The sequence below is a fragment of the Camelus dromedarius genome, chromosome 12 (assembly GCF_036321535.1).
Source record: "Camelus dromedarius isolate mCamDro1 chromosome 12, mCamDro1.pat, whole genome shotgun sequence".
Lineage (NCBI taxonomy): Eukaryota > Metazoa > Chordata > Mammalia > Artiodactyla > Camelidae > Camelus > Camelus dromedarius.
This window is the reverse complement of record NC_087447.1, coordinates 46280458-46297410: the sequence shown is the minus strand read 5'-3', so window position 1 is coordinate 46297410 and position 16953 is coordinate 46280458.

Below are 16953 nucleotides of genomic sequence, written 5' to 3'. Positions count from 1 at the left end.
AGTGATCATGATTTATGTCTGTTTTCTGGGGACAAACCTCAGATATCCTATTTTCTAAGTTAACTAATGATGGCGCAGTGCTCTCTCTAACCTGGAATCTGATCACATGTAAATCATAAGAATGTGTCCCAACCTCTAATACGTTTTTAAATCCCACAACCTCCCAGAGGTGCTCGCCTCTGCCAGTAACTAAGCCATTTGTTTCCAGGCAGTGTTTATCAATCAGTCCCAGTTCCATCACTTCCCACACTCTCACCTGTGACTAAGATGCTGTGGGAACTCTTCCTACCTTGTAGGTACTTGTCTCAAATGCTGGCTAAATCCCGTCCAGCTTAGGTTGAACTACTTCAAGGACAGTGTGTCCCTATTACAGAAGCCTGTGTTGGATGAAACTCCTTGGCAGGGATAATAGGAAGACTGCATCCTATGTTCGTGCTTGGACTCAGTGGGTGATTCCCTTACCATAAGCTGAATTTACAAAGTGACAGGAAGAGAGGACTAGAAACCAAAGAACAAATCCAGTATTTGGATAACATACATAGTATGTTTAAGGCATAAGCTTAAACTGCCAACCTTTTTAAAGAAAACAAACAGCTAAACTTAAGTGTCAGAAAAATTGACAGTACTCCTCCCACTTCTTTCTCCACCAAACTAGTAATAAAGAGAATGAAAAAGGAATCAAAAGTTGCAAGCCTAAACTCAGCGGGTATTCTGGGTTACAGGGGTTTAACCTGGATTGAGAGTCCAGGAACAGACATGGAGAACAGAAAGGGCTCTGTGTGGACGTGCAAGTTAGAGTAGTTAAGAGAGTGTGTATCACTCAGTTCTCCAGGGAAGCAGGGCAAATGGGTGTGTATATAAAAGCTATTTTTTTTAAACATTTTTTATTGATTTATAATCATTTTACAATGTTGTGTCAAATTCCAGTGTTCAGCACAATTTTTCAGTTATTCATGGACATATACACACTCATTGTCACATTTTTTTCTCTGTGAGTTATCATAACATTTTGTGTATATTTCCCTGTGCTATACAGTGTAGTCTATTCTACAATTTTGAAATCCCAGTCCATCCCTTCCCACCCTCCACCCCACTGGTAACCACAAGTCTGTATTCTCTGTCTGTGAGTCTATTTCTGTCCTTTATTTACGCTTTGTTTTTGTTTGTTTGTTTTTGTTTTTGTTTTTTAGATTCCACATATGAGCAATCTCATATGGTATTTTTCTTTCTCTTTCTGGCTTACTTCACTTAGAATGACATTCTCCAGGAGCATCCATGTTGCTGCAAATGGCATTATGTTGTCGGTTTTTATGGCTGAGTAGTATTCCATTGTATAAATATACCACATCTTCTTTATCCAGTCACCTGTTGATGGACATTTAGGCTATTTTCATGTTTTGGCTATTGTAAATAGTGCTGCTATGAACATTGGGGTGCAGGTGTCATCCTGAAGTAGATTTCCTTCTGGATACAAGCCCAGGAGTGAGATTCCTGGGTCATATGGTAAGTCTATTCCTAGTCTTTTGAGGAATCTCCACACTGTTTTCCATAGTGGCTGCACCAAACTGCATTCCCACCAGCAGTGTAGGAGGGTTCCCCTTTCTCCACAGCCTCTCCAGCATTTGTCATTTGTGGATTTTTGAATGATGGCCATTCTGACTGGTGTGAGGTGATACCTCATTGTAGTTTTGATTTGCATTTCTCTGATAATTAGTGATATTGAGCATTTTTTCATGTGCTTTTTGATCATTTGTATGTCTTCCTTGGAGAATTGCTTGTTTAGGTCTTCTGCCCATTTTTGGATTGGGTTGTTTATTTTTTTCTTATTGAGTCGTATGAGCTGCTTATATATTCTGGAGATCAAGCCTTTGTCGGTTTCACTTGCAAAAATTTTCTCCCATTCCGTAGGTTTTCTTCTTGTTTTATTTCTGGTTTCCTTTGCTGTGCAGAAGCTTGTAAGTTTCATTAGGTCCCATTTGTTTATTCTTGCTTTTATTTCTTCTAGGAGAAAATTTTTTAAATGTATGTCAGATAATGTTTTGCCTATGTTTTCCTCTAGGAGGTTTATTGTATCTTGTCTTATGTTTAAGTCTTTAATACATTTTGAGTTGATTTTTGTATATGGTGTAAGGGAGTGTTCTAGCTTCATTGTTTTACATGCTGCTGTCCAGTTTTCCCAACACCATTTGCTGAAGAGACTGTCTTTATTCCAATGTATATTCTTGCCTCCTTTGTCAAAGATGAGTTGACCAAAAGTTTGTGGGTTCATTTCTGGGCTCTCTCTTCTGTTCCATTGGTCTATATGTCTGTTTTGGTACCAATACCATGCTGTCTTGATGACTGTAGCTCTATAGTATTGTCTGAAGTCTGGGAGAGTTATTCCTCCAGCCTCTTTCTTTCTCTTCAGTAATGCTTTGGCAATTCTAGGTCTTTGATGGTTCCATATGAATTTTATTATGATTTTTTCTAGTTGTGTGAAATATATCCTGGGTAATTGGATAGGGATTGCATTAAATCTGTAGATTGCCTTGGGCAGTGTGACCATTTTAACAATATTGATTCTTCCAATCCAAGAGCATGGAATATCTTTCCATTTTTTAAAGTCTTCTTTAATTTCCTTCATCAATGGTTTATAGTTTTCTGTGTATAATTCTTTCACCTCCTTGGTTAGATTTATTCCCAGATATTTTATTACTTTGGGTGCTATTTTAAAGGGGATTGTTTCTTTACTTTCTTCTTCTGTTGATTTATCATTAGTGTAAAGAAATGCAACTGATTTTTGAACGTTAATTTTGTAACCTGCTACCTTGCTGAATTCTTCAATCAGCTCTAGTAGCTTTTGTGTGGACCTTTTAGGGTTTTCTATATATAGTAACATGTCATCAGCATATAATGACACTTTTACCTCTTCTTTTCCAATTTGGATCCCTTTTATTTCTTTCTCTTGCCTGACTGATGTGGCTAGGACTTCCAGGACTATGTTGAATAGGAGTGGTGTTAGTGGGCATCCTTGTCTTGTCCCAGATTTTAGTGGGAAGCTGTTGAGTTTTTCACCGTTGAGTACTATGCTGGCTGTAGGTTTGTCATATATAGCTTTTATTATGTTGAGATATGCTCCCTCTATACCCACTTTGGTGAGAGTTTTTATCATAAATGGGTGTTGAATTTTATCAAATGCTTTTTCTGCCGATTGAGATGATCATGTGGTTTTTGTCCTTTCTCTTGTTGATGTGATGTATTACACTGATTGATTTGCGTATGTTGAACCAGCCTTGTGTCCCTGGGATGAACCCCACTTGGTCATGATGTATAATCTTTTTTATGTGTTGTTGGATTCTATTTGCTAAAATTTTGGTGAGGATTTTGGCGTCTATGTTCATCAGTGATATTGGCCTATAATTCTCTTTTTTTGTAGTGTCTTTGCCTGGTTTTGGTATCAGGGTGATGGTGGCTTCATAGAATGAGTTTGGGAGTATTCCCTCCTTTTCAATCGTCTGGAAGAGTTTGAGAAGGACTGGTATGAGTTCTTCTTTGTATGTTTGGTAGAATTCCCCGGTGAAGCCGTCCGGTCCTAGACTTTTATTTGTAGGGAGGTTTTTAATTGCTATTTCTATTTCCTTTCTAGTGATTGGATTGTTCAAGTGTTCAGATTCTTCTTGATTCAGTTTTGGTGGACAGTATGTTTCCAGAAACTTGTCCATCTCCTCTAGGTCATCCAGTTTGGTTCCATATAGTTTTTCATAATATTCTCGTATGATATTCTGTATTTCTATTTTGTTTGTTGTAATTTCTCCATTTTCCTTTCTTATTTTGCTAATTTGTGCTCTCTCTTTTTTCTTCTTTGTGAGTTTGGCCAGAGGTTTGTCGATTTTATTTACTTTTTCAAAAAACCAGCTTTTGGCTTGGTTGATTTTTTCTATGGTCTTGTTAATCTCTATTGTATTTAATTCCTCTCTGATCTTTATTATTTCCTTCCTTCTGCTGCTTTTTGGGGCTTTTTGTTCTTCTTTTTCTAATTCATTCAGGTAGTGGGTTAAATTGTTTATTTGAGATTGTTCTTTTTTTTTGAGGAAGGCCTGTATCGCTATAAACTTCCCTCTTAGCACTGCCTTTGCTGTGTCCCATAGGTTTTGAGTGGTTGTGCTTTCATTATCATTTGTCTCAAGGTATTTTTTAATTTCAGCTTTGATTTCCTCATTGATCCATTGTTTTTTCAATAACATATTGTTTAATCTCCATGCTTTCCTTTTTTTCTCCTTTGTTTCTCTGTTGTTGATTTCCAGTTTCATGGCATTGTGGTCAGTAAAGATGCTTGAGATAATTTCTATCTTCTTAAAATTGTTGAGGTTTCTTTTGTGCCCAAGTACATGATCGATCCTGGAAAATGTTCCATGTGCACTTGAAAAGAATGTATATCCTATTTTTTGGGGGTGTAATGCTCTGAAAATATCCACCAAATCTAGTTTTTCTATTGTAGTATTTAATTTCTCTGTTGCCTTGTTTATTTTCTGTCTGGAAGATCTGTCTAGTGATGTTAATGCAGTGTTAAAATCTCCAACTATGATTGTATTCCCATCAATATCCCCCTTTATCTCTGTTAGTAATTCTTGTATGTACTTAGGTGCTCCTATATTGGGTGCATATATATTAACGAGTGTAATATCCTCATCTTGTATCACTCCTTTAATCATTATAAAATGTCCTTCTTTATCTTTCTTTATGGCCTTTGTTTTAAAGTCTATTTTGTCTGAAATCAGTACTGCAACACCTGCTTTTTTGGCTTTTCCATTTGCATGGAATATCCTTTTCCATCCTTTCACTCTCAATCTATATGTGTCCTTCTCCCTAAAGTGGGTCTCTTGTATGCAGCATATTGAAGGTTCTTGCTTTATTATCCAGTCTGCCACTCTGTGTCTTTTGACTGGAGCATTTAGTCCATTAACATTTACAGTAATTAATGATAGATGTGTGTTTATTGCCATTTTGAACTTATCTTTGCAGTTGAATTGGTATATCCTCTTTGTTCCTTTCTTCTTCCTTTTGTGGTTTGGTAATTTTCCTTTGTATTATCATGGATTTTATTTAATTTTTGTGACTCCTTTGTAAATTTTTGGCTTGTGGTTACCCTTTTTTGTAAATCTGTCAACCCATTACTATAACTGTTTTTATTAAACTGATAGTAACATGATCTCAAACCCATCCTACTGTTAAAAAAGAAAGAAAAAAATATTCTATATTTCCCTGCCTCCCTCTCCCACTCTCAGTGATTTGTATGTCTTCTTTTATAATTTCATGTTTACTTTATTTGTAATTCATGAGTTATCACCTTTCCAGTTGTGTGCTTCTCATTTCTGTAGCATCCTACTGCTTTTCTATTTAGAATAGCCCTTTCAATATTTCTTTTAGCATGGGTTTAGTGTTGCTAAACTCCTGCAGCTTTTTTTTTTTGTCTGTGAAACTCTTTATTTCTCCTTCTATCCTCAAGGATAGCCTTGCTGGATAAAGGATCCTAGGCTGCATCTTTTTTTCATTCAGGGCTTTGAATATATCTTGCCACTCCCTTCTGGCCTGTAATGTTTGTGTAGAGAAATCAGCTGAGAGCCTTATGGGGGTTCCCTTGTAACTTACTCTTTGCTTTTCTCTTGCTGCCTTTAGAATCATTTCTTTATCCTTGACTCTGGCCATTTTGATTATGATATGTCTTGGTGTGGGTCTATTTGGGTTCTTCCTGTTTGGGACCCTCTGAGCTTCCTGTACTTGGATATCTGATTCCTTCTTTAAGTTTGGGAAGTTTTCAGTCATGATTTCTTTAAAAACCTTTTCAATCCCCTTTGATGTTTCTTCTCCTTCTGGGACCCCTATTATGCGAAGATGGGACGCTTTATATTATCCCATAGGTCCCTTATGCTATTTTCATTATTTTTTATTTGCTTCTCTTGTAGTTCTTCTGAATGGGTGCTTTCGATTGCCCTGTCTTCTAGATCACTAATTCGTTCCTCTGCATTATCTAGTCGGCTTTGCACAGCTATTAGATCCTTCCTCATCTCTGTCAATGAGTTTACCCATTCTACTTGGCTCTTCTTTATAGCTTCAATTTCATTTTTGACATATTTTATATCTCTAAACACTATCTCTTTTAATTTCTTCAGCAATTCGATCACTCCTTTTTTGAAATCTTGATCTAGTAGGCTATCGATGTCTATTTCATTGATCTTTCTTTCAGGGGATTTCTCTTGTTCTTTTAATTGGGAAAGGTTTTTCTGCTTCTTCATCTTGCTCATACCTCTTTGGCACTGTGGTTTATGGAGTATCAGTTGTTTATTTTGGTCCTTAAGGATTTTATCTATCTGATGCCTATTTAGGAATAGAACTTAGGAAAAAAAGAAAAAAAAATAGAGAATTTTAAAAGAAGGGAGAAAGAGGGTTTGAAAACAGTGTATAATGAATAATAGAAGAGTGAGTTGAAGCAGAGTATTAATCGGGTTGAGACGTCCTTTTGAAACCTTTACAAAAAAAGGGGGGGGGAGATGAATAGATGTATTTGAAACCTGTGTCTAATCAATAGCAGGACATCAAAACCCAAGAGAAATAGAAATGAATTAAGAAGTAAAGATTAAGAGAGTAATAGAGAATAGAACAGGTAAAAACAGATTTAAAAAAAAAAAAGAGGGGGGTGTTTGTCGGTGTTCTCCTGGAGTCTGTGTGCTTTTAATGTGAAGTCTTTCTGTCTTAGTCCTGCTTTGGAAGCTCAGCTTGCTGTTTTCAGAGGCCCTCCATTGGCGCCCTCTTCTGTGCTGCTCCCAGCACCTGTCGGCAAGCAGATCGCGCCTCCTCCTAACACTGGGTCAGGTGCAGCTCTCTGCTGTGGGCGGGCGGGTCGCTGCCCCTCCAGATGCCGCAGTCAGATGTTGCAGACTGGCCGGGTAGGAAGGCGGGTCGTGCCCCCTCCCAGCACCTCGGTCAGGGGCTGTGTTCCTGCCAGAAAGGCGGGGGGGCCGCTCTCGCCCTACCTGTGCCGCCGCTGGTAGCTCAGCTGCTCTGTGCGGCTGCGCGCTCCGCCCTGGTCGGCGCTCCGCCCTGGTCGGCGCTCCACAGGTGGGCTCGGGGAAGACTGAGGGACAGCCCTGTCCCTGCTCCGAGCCAAAACCCAGCTCCTTGTTTGTCTTTGTGGAGCAAGTTCTCTGAGGGACCAGGATGGAAGGATGCTATCTGCCCCGGGCTGCAGGCCAGTCTCAGTCTGGCCTTTGAGGCTGCTAAGCCCTTTGGTGCGGATGCAGGTTTCGCCCCCGCCCCCGCCTGAGTGCTCAGCGCGGAGGATATGGCGGCTGTGACTGAGCCCCGCCTCTCTTCCCCCGAAAACTTTCTGCGGGTTTTCAGAGATGGGGGTGTGCACCCTTCCCCCGAGAGCACATCAACCTTGCTGTTTTATGGAGGGCCCAGGTTGTTCTGCCCTGTGCACCCACAGCCACGGCGCGCAGCCCCTTGCGTTCCCCTGGGGCTGCCTCCATGCAGCCCCTCCCGTCCTCCGCCCGGCTTGTGCAGCCTGGCGCTGCCCGCGGCTGCTGGCCCGTGTCTCAGGCTGGGTGTCGGGGGGGGGGATGCTCTGTGCCCGTTTAACTTAGTTCTGTTAGTCAAGGGCTGCTCTGTACAGATCCGAGCCTCGGAGGCTCCCCCTCCGTCCCGCTGGCCTCTCAGTTGGAGAGGGGAGACCCAGCGAGCGAGTGCCAGTCCTCCTTTGCCGCTCCCTCCCCGCGGGACCCGTCCCGCGCTGCTTTGCCTTTTGTTCTTTCTTTTTTCCTTTTCTCCTACCAGATTTTTGGCGTCTTTATCTTTTGAAGAGGGCGATGTTCTGTCGGAGTTCCACAGGTGCTCTGGTTGGCTGAGTGGGTCTGTAGATGTGGGTCTTGGTATATTTGTGGGAGAGGGTGACCTGCGAATGTCCTTCTACTCCGCCATCTTCTCCGTCTTTATAAAAACTATTATAAGGAACTGTCTTATACAATTAGTGTCCAAGAATTCTGAACCTACAGCTGTCGAGCTGGAGACCCAGGAGAGTAAATGTTGTACTTCCAATCCAAGATCAAAAGCCTGTGAACCAGGGAGCCTATAGTGTAAACTCTGCCTCTTCTTAGGTCTTGGGCCTGCAATGTTTCAGCTGGAGTCCAGGCGCAGGGAGAGACCAGTGTCCTGGCTCAGGGTAGCCAGGGGGAAGTTCCCCCTTACGCAGCCTTTGTTCTGCCCAGACATCCAGCAGTTTGGATGAGGTTCACCTGCTTTAGGGATGGCATCTGCTCTGTTCTGCCTACCAATTCAAGTATTAATCTCATCCATAAACACTCTCACAGATACACCTACAGTGTTTGGGCCATGGGGTGCCCAGACATTTGGTCAGTCAGGTGTTCACATAAATTAAACATCACATGATGGGTCAGAGGGCACAGAATCTGATAACTCAAGACGAAGACAACTGGAAGCCCAAAGACCAAGTGATGACTGGGCAGGAGACAAGGCACTAGGACTGGAATACAGAGAAGACCCAGTGCGGGGGAGTTAGGTGGGAACTGAGAGGCTGGAAGAGGTGAGGAGGCCTAGAAGAAAGGCTTTAAGAGGAGGAATGGAGGTTATATTTTACTTAAATGTACCAAATTCATACTATCTATACCTTGAAATACTGTCTTGAAGCTACAGAACAATGCTTATTGTGGCTCCAGGGCACAAACCTCAGTGTCCACGCTACCTGGGCCTAGAGACTCTGAGATAATAGAATTAAGAGAACAGCACTGCTATGGAACAAATGATAAATTCCTTTTCCTCCACATGTCTGACATTCAGGTCAAAGGGCATTAAGTCGTCCTTGTCCATTTCCCCAGCAGCTGGAAGGTGGCATTCCATGTGGCACAGCAGGGCTTAACATGCCAATCTGTTTGTACTTCTGTAAACCTGTGTTGAAAATTGGGATGAACTCCTTCAGGTACATCTTTAATGCATCTGGACTTGTATCTTAAGACTGGATTAAGTGTCCTAAAAACTTCAAACATACCAGGATGAACAGAAATGAAAGAAGCCAAGATACTTTGGTGAACTGGATTTCAGTATTACCCATCTTCCTTCCCTGGTGCCTTTTCCTAGAGCTCTGCAGTTCCATTTACTCATGTTCTCTCTGACCCTTTAAAGGCCTTGCTAGCCTGAACCTATTTCCAATGGAATTTATATTTCCTGGATCTCACGCCTTCTACCGGTGGGGGCAATGTAACACCAGCTTCTGTGGCTTGGCGGATTTGGTCACGCTTGCTTTGTGGTTAATGAGGCAGACTTGGTGCAGATAGCTGTGTAGTAGGCTGTGCTCATTCTTCCGGTCTGGGGAAGTGATCACCCCTGTGGTTTCTAGCTATATATTCCAGAGACTTCTCAGTGCCCCAGACTTCACAGACACAACAGCGATGTCATGGTTTTTACCCTGGCCTTAGCTCTAATTCTGTAGCTGGTAGTCATCCTCACCCTTCTGGCCACATTGTTCTTTTGGCCTCTAATAGTATGAAATGAAGTGCTTATTTCCAAATTGCTAAATACTGCAGGATCTTCATATAGTATCTACTTGACGAGAGTTCTTTTCTGGTACCTGCTCTCTGCTGGGTGTTAGCATGCCCTATGAAGATACTTTGGTTTATTCCCATATGCCCATCCACATGCATCTACTGTACACCAACTTGTCTTGTTTTTTTCCTTTGAGACCTCTAACCAACAGTCAAGCCATTTGCCACTACCCACTGGTATATGTGTATTTAAACCTCAAAGTGGAGTTTTTCCCACACAAAATGAAAACCAAGTGCACAGGCTAAGCTGTGCCCATTGGGAGGGCTCCCCCCCCATCACTGTCAGTCAAGGCCTCCCTGGAGTGGGATTGTCGTGCAGCAGCCATCCAGCCTTGCCTTGCACTCACAAGTAGATCTATCCATGAATCAAACTTGACCATTTTCTTTTCTCATGTTCTGGAATGCATGTGACTCAACAAGGTCTCCAACATGCTACATTTCACGTGCTCAATAGCCATGTGTGACTCCTGACTACTGAATTAAACAGCATTAGATGTTAGAGTTGTGCAGGATGTTAGAGTTGTGCAGGATGTTAGAGTGCCCTGTATTATGGGAGTTAAAAAGTCTGCAGAGAAATCAAACTATTATACAGATTGAATGGTAGCCTGGGCTAATTCTATTTTTAGAATGGCCATCCAGCTTTCTCCAGAGTTGGGCCACATCAACAACATTCTACCCCCTCATTGGTCAGTCATTGGGCTGCCCTAGAAGAGCTGTGGCCTTGAAGTTTCTGAGGACGAGACAGTCCCTGGAGAAGCCGACAGATAGTCTGCTTGGTAACAACAGCTAAGGCAGCGGGTGCTTCACTAAAGGGAAGTCTGGTGGCACATCAGTGTCTGCTACACTGGACCAAGGGATCCTCACAAATCTCCTGTTTTAGACTTTAAAACCCAAGTTCTTAGGTTCCTTGAATTCTACCTATGCAGAATTCTAGATAATATCACTTCATGAGATATTTGACGGTCTGACTTTTTTCCAGAATCTTAATGCAAATAGATCAATCCTTGTTTGTATGATTGAAAGGGCTACAAAATCTCCATATTTTTATGGATCAAGAAAAGTGAAAAAACTAAGTTTAATCAAGCCAGTGGCTTTGCCTTTTTTTTTTTTTTTTTTGGAATGGAGCCCTGTAACTTCCTTAAAGGGGCCTAAATACCAATTTTGCCAGATTGAGTACTCCTGACATAATGGACTCTTTGGCCTATGGAAGGTCCTTACTTCCTTTTTCCATAAAAAAACCCCTCCTGCCCCTTCTCTCCTACCTCGGATCAGCTGAATAGAGAAAAGGGAATGGCCACAGGCAGATGGTGTTTCAGGGGGGTTGATGGTAGAAGGCCGTGGATAGGCTTAGGTGGGAAGAGTGGGGACCCCCCCGTTTCTGGTTACTTTCAAAAGCCAGCCATCTCTCCCAACCCCATTTTTTCCCAGTGCTCCTTTTAGTCAGTCCCTGGCTTAAGGCCTAATTTTTGGGTCCACTTGGTAACATTAACAATACGTGATATTTCTGAAGCAGAAGTTCAGTCCCTGTCCCTTGGTTTCCTCAGGCAATCTTTTAGCATTCCTTAAGGATTTGCTTCAGTGACATTCTATTGGTATTTATTCAGCTTACCTGAAGATTGAGCAAGCCGATGCATGCCTACCAGTGATTTCCTGTTATCCAGGTACCCTAAGCCAGTTTGAGCAGGTTTTTTTTTTTTTTTAAACGGGAAATATGTCTCCGCCTCATGGGCTAGTGGAACAATACCCAAACCCTCAGGCTGAGCACTGTATTAATCTCCTGGGGGATTTTTTCATCTCATACCTTGTTTCTGGGTCTAAGTAGGGGAAAAATTGCTTAGAAATATGAAAGATGTCTTCTCCTGAAATGGCACAAGTAAAGAATTTTTCAGGCTATAATTGAAGTCCTCTTTGTGGCAAGAACAACTTATTTTGCCTCACATCCATCTGTACATTTGTCCAAATGCAGAATTGCCTTCTCCATTGAAGTCATCCAAGTATATTTTTCATAAAATACAAGATACGCAGTACTGACTTGTATATTTCAGTAGCATGGCGCAAAGTTTAGGAAAACTAGGAATTGGTGTTCTCAGTGAGAAGCTTCCCCTCACCCCATTTTAATGATTTATCAACATTGGGATAGTCCCATTCATTTGTCATCAACCCATTCATCTGTAGCCTTTTCTCTTTGGGAGAAGCGATAAGCAGCTATCTTAAAGACACTGTTCTGGAGATGATATCCCCTAAAGAGACTTGTTCCCTAAGAAAAAGGACAAGGGCATATATAAACTTGTTGCCAAACTTTTTACAGAGGTATGTGTTACAGTAGGCATCTTGGACTTCAGGTTAATGCATTGTCATCTGCATCATGGAACAACTCCATCACTGGCTTCCAATGTGATGGCTTCAAGGTCTGCTCTAGTTAGAGATCATCATGAAGCACAGACTGGAAGCTGTATGCCCTTTTTCTATGAAGGAGATGAGATCTCTTTCCAAGAGGAACATGCATTCTGATTAAGTAGTTATTATAGCATTCTTCCTCCAAAACAGCCCTCGTACAGTGTTCTAGACTCTTGAGACTTCTTTCTTGGCCCCTTAACCTCTGCCACACACTTGCTGACCAGTTTCACCTACATTCTCCTGCACAAATACCCCTTTGCATACCTAAGAGGACAATGAAGCCACACAGTTTTCTGCCTAGTCCTTGATCAGAATTCTTGACTCCTACTTTTCCCTCACTGCCTCTATTTAGACCTTCTATCCTTAGTCTGGCTCAATCACTAACCTTGCTTATCAAAGACTGTCTCCTTCTTAGTAAACCTAATTTGATTTCAAAATGTAAAAACATAGGTCATTTGGCTGAAAACTCAGTATTTGGATTTCTAAAGCAAAAGGCTAGTTGACTTAGAACTTTGGATCCATGAGTGGTTCCAATGACTATAAAATTTTGTTTTAAAAATAGCACTTAGCAGCACTTCTCTGTAGGAATTTAAAATCTTGTCAATTTTCATGTGACCAGTGTCTTTTAAATCATGAAATGAGGCATGATAACCACTAGATGTTTAAGCCTAGAAAGGCTAGACATGTGGGAGGCAATTTCTTAAGATCTAACTTTTAAAATGGGTGCCAGCTGGACCATGATCACTTTTTTGGACTATTTGAATCTTGGTGAATGTATTCCTAATCATTTTCTGTTTTCACTTTGTATCTTTAAATTTTACTTTTTAAATTTTGGTGTACAGCAAAGTGATTCACTTACACATACATTCTTTTCCATTGTAGGTTATTATAAGTGTGTATCTGTTAATCAAAACTCCTAATTTATCTCTCCCTCCCTCCCTTTTGGTAACCATAAGTTTGTTTTCTATGTTTGAGTCTGTTCATGTTTTGTAAGTAAGTTCATTTGTATCATATTTTAGATTGCACATATAAGTGATATCATGACATTTGTCTTTGATTTACTTCGCTTGCATTGACCTAGAGATTATCAAAGTATGTTCCAACAAATGGCATTATTTCCTTCTTTTTATGGCTGAATAGTATTCCATTGTATGTGTGTGTGTATTTTATATATATACATATATATATGTATATATCTCACATCTTATTTATCTAATCATCTGAATTTGAGTTTTCTTCAGATGTATGCCTAGGAGTGGGTTTGCTGAAATACATGGTAACTCTATTTTTAGTTTTTTAAGGAATCTCCATACTATTTTCCACAGTGGCTGTGCCAGATTACATTCCCACCAACAGTGTGTGGGCAGGGTTCCCTTGAAAAGCATATATATGTGTGTATATATATATATTATATATATATATATATAAAATGGCTGGCACTGCAATCCATTTTTGCATTGCACAGATCTCCTGCAAACAGATTTTAGGAGCAGCTCCTCCATAGTTCCCATGGGGCCTCACTTGCTAAGTGCAAAATTAAAAGAGAAAGGTTAGTGGGATGAACTCTTATCCACCCAGTGTCTGAAACTCATCTCAGAGCCACAGTTACTATCCTGTCTATTTGGAATTCCCTTCACCCTCAAACATCACCATCTCAAATCTTGGGTCACTTCACAGGCAAGCCATCAAACCTTCATTCCTGGGAGGCTGAAACCTTACTTATACTCTTCTTACTTCGAGATGTTGTGCACGTACACTCATGGTTACAATGAAGTAAGGCAGTACCTGAAAATGCCCAAGGGGGTCACCTGATTTCTGCACATGTTTACAAATTCTTGCCTGTATCTGTCCTATAAAAGCAACCCTATCTCTTCACTTCAGAGTAAATTACTCCTGCCAGTATAGTAACTCCTCTTCCTACCTGCTTGCTCCTGGCCATTGGAGTCCAGAGTAGCTTGATGGTAGTTGTAACTTAGCTCTATGGGACCCTTGCTGTGTCCCTTGGCAGTAGTGACCCCCCTTTGAGGACCAGAGTTTCCAATCCTGCAAGACTAAGATTTGTGGGGACAGGAAGCAAAAATCTCCTAGAGGATCACAAGGAGTGACATATGAAATACTCCTGCTTCTACCCCTTTCTTTCTTTACTCCTGTATTTTTCCTTTTGGGGACTGAGCACCATAGAGATCTGGTTCAGTTCATAGTCTGAATCCTAAAGGATGGCTCTCTACTTCTGTGAAGAGCTGCCTTTTAAACTGCTTTTTCCCCACTGCTTTTGGAAGACGACTCTGGTGTCCTGTGACGCCAGCTGCTTCTGGCTGGAGAGGTAACATAATACCACCCGTGGGGCCCACGGTCATGAGACCTATCCTGCACAGCCTTCTCTAAAGAAGGTCTGTTCTCTCAGTACTGTGTCATGTGGGATGTCCTGCCTGTTAATCAGGCATTCAGGAAGCCCTCTAAGAGAAGTGTTGGCCCAGGCTCTGTGGGCATGAAAGGCAAATCCACACCCAGAATAAGTATGTATCACGGGCAGGACAGACCACTGTACTTTCTAGGGTTGAAGAGGCCCAGAGTAGTTGACTTGCCACCAAGTGGCCTTCGTGAGCAGTAAGTGTTCTGTCTGGGTTTTGCATGGACCTCAGGTGCTGACAGGCGTTCAGAGGCAGCAGTAGCTAGTCAGCCTTGGTCCGTGGGCATCTACACGGCTGGTCCACACGTGGTCTCCTTTGCTGCCCCTGTTGCCAGTCCCATAAGGCCTTAGTGGCAGTGATGCTTGTACCATAGTCTGGATCTGAAACAGTCCTTTCCTGCTCTGGGCCCACTCAAAGCTGTTCTTCCATGTCTTTTGGTACAGGGACTAAAGCAGGATTCCTAAGTGAGGAATACATTCTCTTCAGAATCCAAGGTGGCCAACCATGCAGTGTGATTTCTTTCTGGTAGAAAATGCAAGATGAAGACCTTTTACTTTAAGAATGTTTGTTTACCATTGGACTCCTAAAGTTCATTGAAGTTCTAGGTTTCTGAATATTCTTAGGAGTTATCTGCTACCCTCTGGAGCTATATGTGTCTTACTAAGGCCTCTAGTATACTAAACACCTGGGGCTCATTTTGCCAAGTCAACATCATGCTGCTGGTGGATCACTGGGGTGGCCTGTGGGATGCCCTGACATCTTAGAACCGTACTGTAGCACAGGAAGAGAGTTAACATGCCCCTGAGGCATACTGTATGTGAGAACTTTTGCCCATCCCCTGTTAAGGGAAACTGTTTCTGATCTTTTATAACTGGAATGGGATTAGACTTGAGACCTATTGGAGGTTATGCCTATGTGAAAAAATGCAGAGGGAGCTAAAGGATGCTGAATGAGCTGTTGGATCACAATGCCAGTCTCTCGTCTGCAAAGGACTGACTGGAGGATAAGGAGCGAACATCTTAGACTTTAATGTATCTCTAAAAGCTTCAGTAAGACCAATGAGTCCAGGAGCCGTAGTTACCTCTCACAAGTGTTCTGTCTTACAGGAATGGTCCTACTTTATGTCCCTCTCAAACCTAGTCACTGCCTGGGAAGCTGCTTGTGAGAAGCGTGGCCTCAGCAGAAGGTCGTGATGGATTTGCACACCATCGGCTAAGACTCAGGTGAGCACATTCCCTCTCGTAGGCCATCTGGGAGGCATATTTAAAGGTTTCCACAGCGGTCCTCATGCCTGCTTGTATGTTGTGTAAACTCCTCAGGCTTTTCTGGTTAGGTAGTGAACTTAATGGGTCTGGGCTGCGTCCAGGTTTTACAACACTTATGTTAAAATGCAGAAGATATTAGAGCTGACGGACTGTACAGTCTGTGGAGAATAAAAGCAAACTAATTTATGTGGTAGGCTGAATTCCAGAGGAAGAGTGCCATAAATCGGGTCCGAGTTTGTGTAACTCCCTTGAGTATACTCTCCCTCAGGAAATCTGTGCTCTGAACTGAATGAGAATGTTTCTAGTTTTTCTCCTGCAGTTAATTTGGTGGTTAGATGATATATTAGAACAATTTTTAGAGGTAGCTCTGAGTTCTGGGCCTTGCCTTTTATCTTTTGGGATAAAGGAACCACAGGAACATCCCTGAGAGCCAGTGAACATACACTTGGCACTAACTCTAAACTTTTTCCCCTGGTCCCAGCCATGGTTGAGGTGAGCAAAACAAGAGTTTGCTTATGATTGCTTTTCTATTTATAGGAAGAATATTTGATTCCTCCAAACTCAGACATGAGTTTCAGGAACAAATACTAGGATGGAAGTTAGAGATGTTAGAGGAAATATGACTATAACTGGAACCTAAATGATCACACAGTCTAGGTATCCCAGTAGGTACATAAAATTAACTACAATTATTTCAATTAAGTAATTGGAAATACCCCAGTTAATTGGAATAACCAAAGCAAAACCAGAAGTCATTTTCTGATTGTTACGAAGTGATCTTTCCTTTACACTTGACTACTTGGTATCACGCCCAGTGATAGTTTGTATACCTGAAGCTTGGTATAGTCACTGCCTTCCTGCCTGTTTAGTTTATGGAGTGGTGGAGTTTGCCATTGGACTTGGATAGAATCCAGCTCTACACTTTGTCCCTCTGAGAACACTAAGAGGAGTGTGCTTCAGTGATCTGTGTACTCCCAGCTCTGGGAGTAATGCGCACAGCTAAGGTCTGCTGTGTTGGGAATCTTAAATGAACAGGATTCAGATTTTGGAAAATGCCTTTCAGCCCTTTCACAGTTGAGGCAAAGGAGGGTCAGAAAGACTAGAAACCTTAACATTAAAAACAAACGTCATAATGGCTGATTTTTACCTCTTAGAATTGCCCAAGGTCACTGTTCATATTATCTCTGGGAAGGTCAATTTCCTCATTTGCAAAGTAGGGATAGTAATTCTTCCCTTACAGTGTGGTTATGAGAATTACATTAATAGCTTTCAATCAACAGCAGCTAA